Raw genomic sequence first — 6,846 nt, forward strand, 5'->3', positions numbered from 1 at the left:
GCTTTCGCCCAGATCCACTCTTTGCTTTTGTTTGAAAGTCGGTCAAAATTAGTAAAAGTTGTTAAGGGCCTTTTTGGCGAGGTGGTCTTAGGGTTGACATCTCTATCTTTTCCAACGAATGTCCTTTGGTCGACGTGCTGCTATGGTTTTTGCGAGGTTCAATCGCACAGACTCTTTATCATGACAAGCATATGCGTTGAATTCTTGCGTATCCCAAAACTTCCTGAAAAAAAAAAAAAAGAGAAAAATCTTACTTCACTTTTTTCAACTGGGTGTCTGAGTGGTAAATAAACGCATAAAATTAGTTCAAAATACCAAGAATGAAAGGGAAAATGTCTCGTTTTGTGATATACGCGTTCTTCTCATTTTCTTTTCTTAGCAAATAAACTCTTCGCGTCATTTCTCCACTTACAAGAAAGTTGTTGCGTAACCGTCCTACCAAACAAGAAGGTACACGCGCAGCAAGACGAGGATTAAACGATAGAAATACTGCTGCTTTGACTACCGACTGCACTACAGAAAGTAAATGTACGAAACATTTTGTCTGATTAATTTACGAAACTTTGTCACAGTAAATGTTCTCCTTAGTTAGTTTTGATTATATACTTTCGCGTGTCGGAAAGTCTGTGTTGTGAAGATTTCCGACTCGAACTTTGTCGCCAGTTATAAAATTCTCTGGGGAATTAACGCACCCAACACTCATAATTGATTTTTCGTTATGTTTCCTTTTAGTACCAGTATAAGTTACCGTTTTTTTTTTTTTTGTTTCTTTTTTTTTAACAAGTCGCTTGTAACTAGTTAGCAAAACAAAAATGGCTAAATTTACGCTTATACTCAGCGTGAACTAGTTTTCGCTACGTTGTTCAGGCTAGCGCAGCTTGCACGTTCTCGCACCCCTGTACTGCTTCAAGAGCACACAGATTCACCTTGCACAAAGCAGTGAAAAAAAGCTACGCTATAGCCTTTACAACGTAGCACAAAATAGTGGTCGCCAAGTGTAAACGACCTAGTTTCTCGTGTTTTTGCCCCTGCTAAGGTCAACTGGAAGTTCATTCACGTATTGAATTCATAAACTGTTTCAAGTAGGATTTAAAAGGCACTCGCAAAGGCAACGGACGGACATTCTTCAGATTTTATGGCAAGAATAAAATAAAAAAAGTAAACATTCGCGCTTACGAAAATTTTTCACCATTTGCGTAGCTTGCGGGAATGGGAACGGATAAAGTTCGGAAGTTCAAAAAGGACCCAGAACACTGTGTCAGTTCGTTGAGAAACGCTCTTAGATAAAAATAATTACAAAGGCTAACAAACGCGGAAAACAACACCGATGTTGTAGAAAGAGGTAACTACGAATATCAGTACAACTAGTAATGTATGTTTAAAAAAAAGTTTATATACAAATGTGCTAAAAACATAATAATAATAATAATATACGAAGATCAGATACGCCTCTTTCGCCACGGGTGAAAGTAATGGTGGCGCCATCTTTCGCACCTACGAGTAGCCTTCTTGAACGAAGCCGCGTGTACCGGCAGTCTCGAAGGCCATGAACGAGGTCCTATATGCTTCTCGCTGTTCCAGTGTTCTTCGATTATTTACAGGTAATTCACGTAATTCTAAAGGAACTGCCTTTCTTTGGCTAATGAGCAAGAGGGAACCACTTGAGCGTAAGCTGGTGTACAAGTTGCAGATTACTTGGCACACACTACTCTACAAGGGCTCATGATAAAACCTTGATTCAACTTTGAATACTTTGGCAGATGCTGGGTGACGTAGTCACTGGCCTTCGTGGCACTTGCAGATGACCATGTGCTGTCAGTAAAACTCTGCCCGGATCATATGACAGCCTCACAAGTTGACGTAGTCAACAGACGATGAGTTATGTTATTGTTATCAACACCTATATTTTGCCCTTGTTACCCACAATGACAACGTTGCAGTACCATTAATAGCCACCTCAGCCTCACTCGATTTGTGCATTTACCTGTACAACTTCGTTGTGGGATTGTTATGCTTCAGAACACTTTAAGTGCAAAACATTGGCGCGAGCAAATCTTATGTTAGGCACAATGGGAGCTGTTATCTGACTGATTTATTCCTTAAAATTAATAAGTAGTGATGCATCTAATTGCTCCACTTTCGTAGCGGGCAAGATGCGCGTGCAGAAAAAGAAAATAGGAAATAAGGTGAACGTGTGGCCATTTAACCTGAAAGTTGCTTTCACTACCTGGGGTAGTACTCTAGAAATCAGTTTTCAAGGCTTTGACTTCGTGCCCAAAACCTTAGCCGAGTAGAAATCTAATAGGCGTTTTCGTACTTGACCGCGCCACGCGTAGCTATCGATTCTCGCTGTTGATACTTCATTTCGAGACCTTTGTCCAGTTTCGTAGAAGAAATGGGCACAAGCTCATATCCTTGTATGTTGGCTTGTTCAACAAAGTATTTTGCAGATATGACAATAGGTTAGTGTGAAGTGTAAGGTTTTGCGGCGTTTTGTTTACACCATCCAGCTTGATACTCTGAAACAAAGAAAGTCAAAATAGGAATAGGAGTAGTGGCGCAGGCTAGCTGGTGAACGCTCGTACTAATAAAACCTCGAGACAAGGTAACAAAAAGAAAAGAAAGAGGACTATTGAACAATGTCTCAATATCTTTGAGACGTTACGCCGTTGGGTTGTTTTTTTACTTTTTCTTCTTCTTTCCTTTTCCGAGATTTCTTTAAGTACGATCAAGATAGGCACGACAACAAACAAGAACGTGACGAAATGAGCTCTAAAAAAATGCGGTGGCTTACCTCGGTTATGCCAGGATATACGCAACATGAGCTTATACGCACAAAATGAGAGGCGCTACCAAGCGGCTCCGGTGCAGCGTCAGACTTGGCTACTGCGCAACGGAGGCGCACAGCTGGTCACGCGGCGGCGCCAGTGCGTCTGACGCGGCTATGACGTCACTCCTCTAGAACGCACAGACCGGCGAGGCGGGCGCGGCGGCGGGCGCGGCAGCTGTGCGCCGTGTGACGTCACTGCTCCTCACGGATGCGCAGCACGGAGCACGGCTCATTATGCGAGCCACGGGAAACTGCTTAACCTCGGCCAAAGTAGCTCACGCTACAAAAGATCGAGGTGCACCTAAGCATTTCTTATGAGTTGTCAATGCGAAAGCATGCAAACCGCTCGTCCGCCCCCTTTTTCGTCTGCTGCGTACTTTTCGTCGCCGGTCGGCGCGTGGGCTCCCCTGGTGACCTTGGACGCTCCGCGCTGATGGACACGCAGCGCCATGGGGTGAGCGGTCGTGGAAACTGACGAGCGCAGCGGCCAATGGGAGCCGAGGTCTGATTGGTTCTGAATGAAAGAGAGGGGGTAGATCTCAAGGTAGCTTGCTCCGAGGTCTACCCACTATACTTCAATCAGAGCCAATCAGAGCTCGGCGCCTCTCTGACGTCACCGAAACTCTTGCACAAGAAGCAGACGACTTGCTCTCTGCATAGCGCTGCGCACAACTTATAAGATGGAGTATAATCGAGAGGCGAGTGCCATTATAGCTGGGTTCAAAACCCGTGCATATTCAGCTTGATGAGTAACAACCACGTGAACAATAGCCATTTATGTAAACACAACAGCGGACTGGTTAAATAAGTGGCACATAGGCACACTGATGATCTATCAGCCTTTCTCTTCGGCGTAAAAGCTTGCGTTTTTGTTTATACACATATAAACCAGCGAATAAACAGAACTCACGTGTTCCTCACTACAGCGCCACACCTAGAGATCGAGGCGTTGGGCCCAATTGCGTAGCGTTCAGATTTGTAAGCACGTAGCCACTGTTAATGATCATATGCATGGCTTCTACGTGATATCATCTTGCTGTGACGATTGTCGTTTCTACTTGTTATTGTGGAGGAGGGCAAATCGAAATCGGTGGTGCGAAATGTGTGCTGCAGGACGTACGCGCCCAACGCCAAGACCCTCACAGCGGTAGCTGGCGTGACGACAAGGCAAGCAATGTATAGTTTCGCGCGCTCGCCCTCTCTCTTTATAATGCGAAAGCATTATAAAGAGAGAGGGCGGAACGAACCGGTGTCTGCTCCCCGCTCGTGGCATGCCGATAGGGGCGTTCGGAGCGCTCGCGATTACGCACCGGCGGAGACGACGAATAGAGCCTAGATTTAAGAGAGGGAGCAGTAAGTACGCCTGCATTTGATTGTCATGTGGCCTGTGTGGCGAGGAAACTGGGCGGAGAGGCGGACAGGTTTGCAGAAGGTTTTGACTCCTTGCATGCTGCAGCTCGATTGAGCAGTTGCCCCATCTTTTAAATCTCGGCTCTCTATACCAAAGGCAGACAAGCTTGAGCGCGAACTCGGTGCCGTGCGCGCTTCTTTATTTGCTTCCTGATCCGTGTCGGCGTCTGGTCGGTGAGGTCCCTCTTGCACGAAAGTCTACTTCGCTCAAGCACCGATTTGGCGAATCATCGCCACTTAACGATGACGAGTCCCGGCACCGCCTGCGCCTCGACGGGAAAGACGAAAGAAACCTCCTTGAATCAAAAGCGTGCCATCCTCGACGGAGTGCGCACAAACGTAAAAAATGCCGTCCACCGCCGGCGTCCTCCGCGGGGCCGTCGCAGCTGTCGACACGGTCCGTACGTAGCAATATCTTTTTTCGATCGGAGCTTCGCGCATATGGCGAGAGGCGGCTCCGATCTACAGGGCGATTCAAGGAGAGGCCAGGTTCTTTAAGAGGCCAGGTTCTTTAAATCGACCACAAAATTGGGTTTCTTAACCTATCGCGCTACGACTTTGTGCAGCGTTGCCCACAGATGGTGCATTTGTTTTTTTTTTTTGTTTTTTTTTGTAAACGTTGCAAAGAGCGAACTTACCTGAGGAAAAAGTAAAAAAAGAAAAAGGCTTAGCTCCTATGGAAACGCAGCGACGAACCGGTCTTCAAACAACACGGCGCCGTTTAGCACGGGATACAAGAAATGGCGCAACGAACACCGCCAACGAACGAGCATACGGCGCCGAGAGCCGGCGTCTTTAGCAGACGATATTTTCGACTCAAAAGCGGCGTGCGTTCCGCAGGCGGCGACAGTCGCAGAAACAAAACAAAAAAGGCGCGGTAACAACAGGGAACTGTAGTTCCTTGTCTGCTAAAGACGCCGGCTCTCGGCGTCGTATGCTCGTTCGTTGGCGGAAGTTGGCGTCGCGACCGCTTGCGCCATTTCTTGTCTCCCGTGCGAAACGGCGCCGTGTTGTTTGAAGACCGGTGGCGTCGCTGCGTTTCCAGGAGCTAAGCCTCTTTCTTTTTTTACTTTTTCCTCAGATCAGTTCGCTCTTTGCAAATTTTACAAAAAAAAAAAAAAAAAATGCCCCATTTGTGGGCAACGCTGCACGAAGTCGTAGCGCGATAGGTTAAGAAACCGAATCTTGCGGTCGATTTAAAGAGCCTGGCCTCTCCTTGAATCGCCCTGTAAAAAAGGACGCGTCCAGGGAAGCCTCGACCGCTTTCAGCGGGCTCGATAAACATGTGCCCGTGACGACCCGCGTTATCTTTTTTTTTTTCATGTTATTTGTATGAGTTCATATATAAGAAAGATGCGGATATAGTGAAGCAATGTCTAATTTCCCTCGACTTCACTTTAACCAGTCGCGACATATTCAAATTTAAAATATGGGAATTATGACCATAACTTAAACGCAAAAATAATATCGGGGTATCAGACGTAAAACACATTTTCACGATAAAGTATTTGGCAGTTACCATAGTGACTAGCAACTTAACAACCGCAAAGCTATGTGAGTCAACACCTCCCAGATGAGGAGCCTAAAAGCATCTTATCATCGCTGCGTAGCCAATGAGATTGGGACATTAGTCGATAAGAACTTTGAAGAGCGTATCAGGAAACGAGGAGCGTTGGCGTGAACATAATACGTTACTTGGCTCGTGTTTAATAGACTGTCAATGATTACACCATACAGGAGTAGCAGCGACCAGGGTCAACCCATAAAACGTACACTTATTGAAAGTTCGCAGCTTAGTTAGTCACTGAAAAAACTGATGTGCTCAATAAACTGAACATATATGTACGTCCAGCGAACACCTTTCTAAGCACTATTTAGTTGTATTTTAGTGCACTAAACACGTCATAGAGAGAGCGAGAAAGGCAACGATGGCACTGATACAGGCCGAGAGAATAAATATGTTACATTCTTTTTCGTGCAACATAGACTAAAACAACGCACAAATCATTCAAAATTCGGTAGTGCGAAATGAACAAACCTGGCAAAAAAAAAAAAATGTGATTCGACTGAGTCTATTTTTGCCACCAATTGGTTGAAGCTCGCTCACGTCAAAAGCGAACATTTCGGGGAATTCTGCTTGTGATATTAAACAAAAAGCCAAGAGTAGCCTAACGTACCAAACATTAAAGGCCTACCTACGAATTCGGGTTCTGCAGGGAAGAAAACCGGTCCCCAGTTTTCTCCTCTCCATTCCCTCTCGCACCCTTCTTTCCTCCTCTCCCTAAAGGAGCGGGACTCTGAGCTATCCCCCACAGAAAGGAGGAGTGTCTTCATCTTTCTCTGTAGAAAAACTTGTAGTGGGGTTAATTGGTGAACCTTATCAAGCATGGTGTTAGGCGTAAGAAACAACGCACACAAGGAAGAGGACGCAGACACTGGCGTATGTGTGTGTCTTCCTTATGTGCGTTGTTTTTGGCGCCTCACACCATGCTTCATATCCCTGTTTCTCGAGCGGAGAGAAGGAATTGGGCAAGAATTTCCTCCGTTCTGGCTGCTCGTCGGCCTTTAAAGCGTTGTTTTTAGGGTATTCTTTCTGAGTTGTCTGA

The sequence above is a fragment of the Ixodes scapularis genome, unplaced genomic scaffold (genome assembly GCF_016920785.2).
Source record: "Ixodes scapularis isolate PalLabHiFi unplaced genomic scaffold, ASM1692078v2 PGA_scaffold1__304_contigs__length_218370807, whole genome shotgun sequence".
NCBI classification, from domain to species: domain Eukaryota; kingdom Metazoa; phylum Arthropoda; class Arachnida; order Ixodida; family Ixodidae; genus Ixodes; species Ixodes scapularis.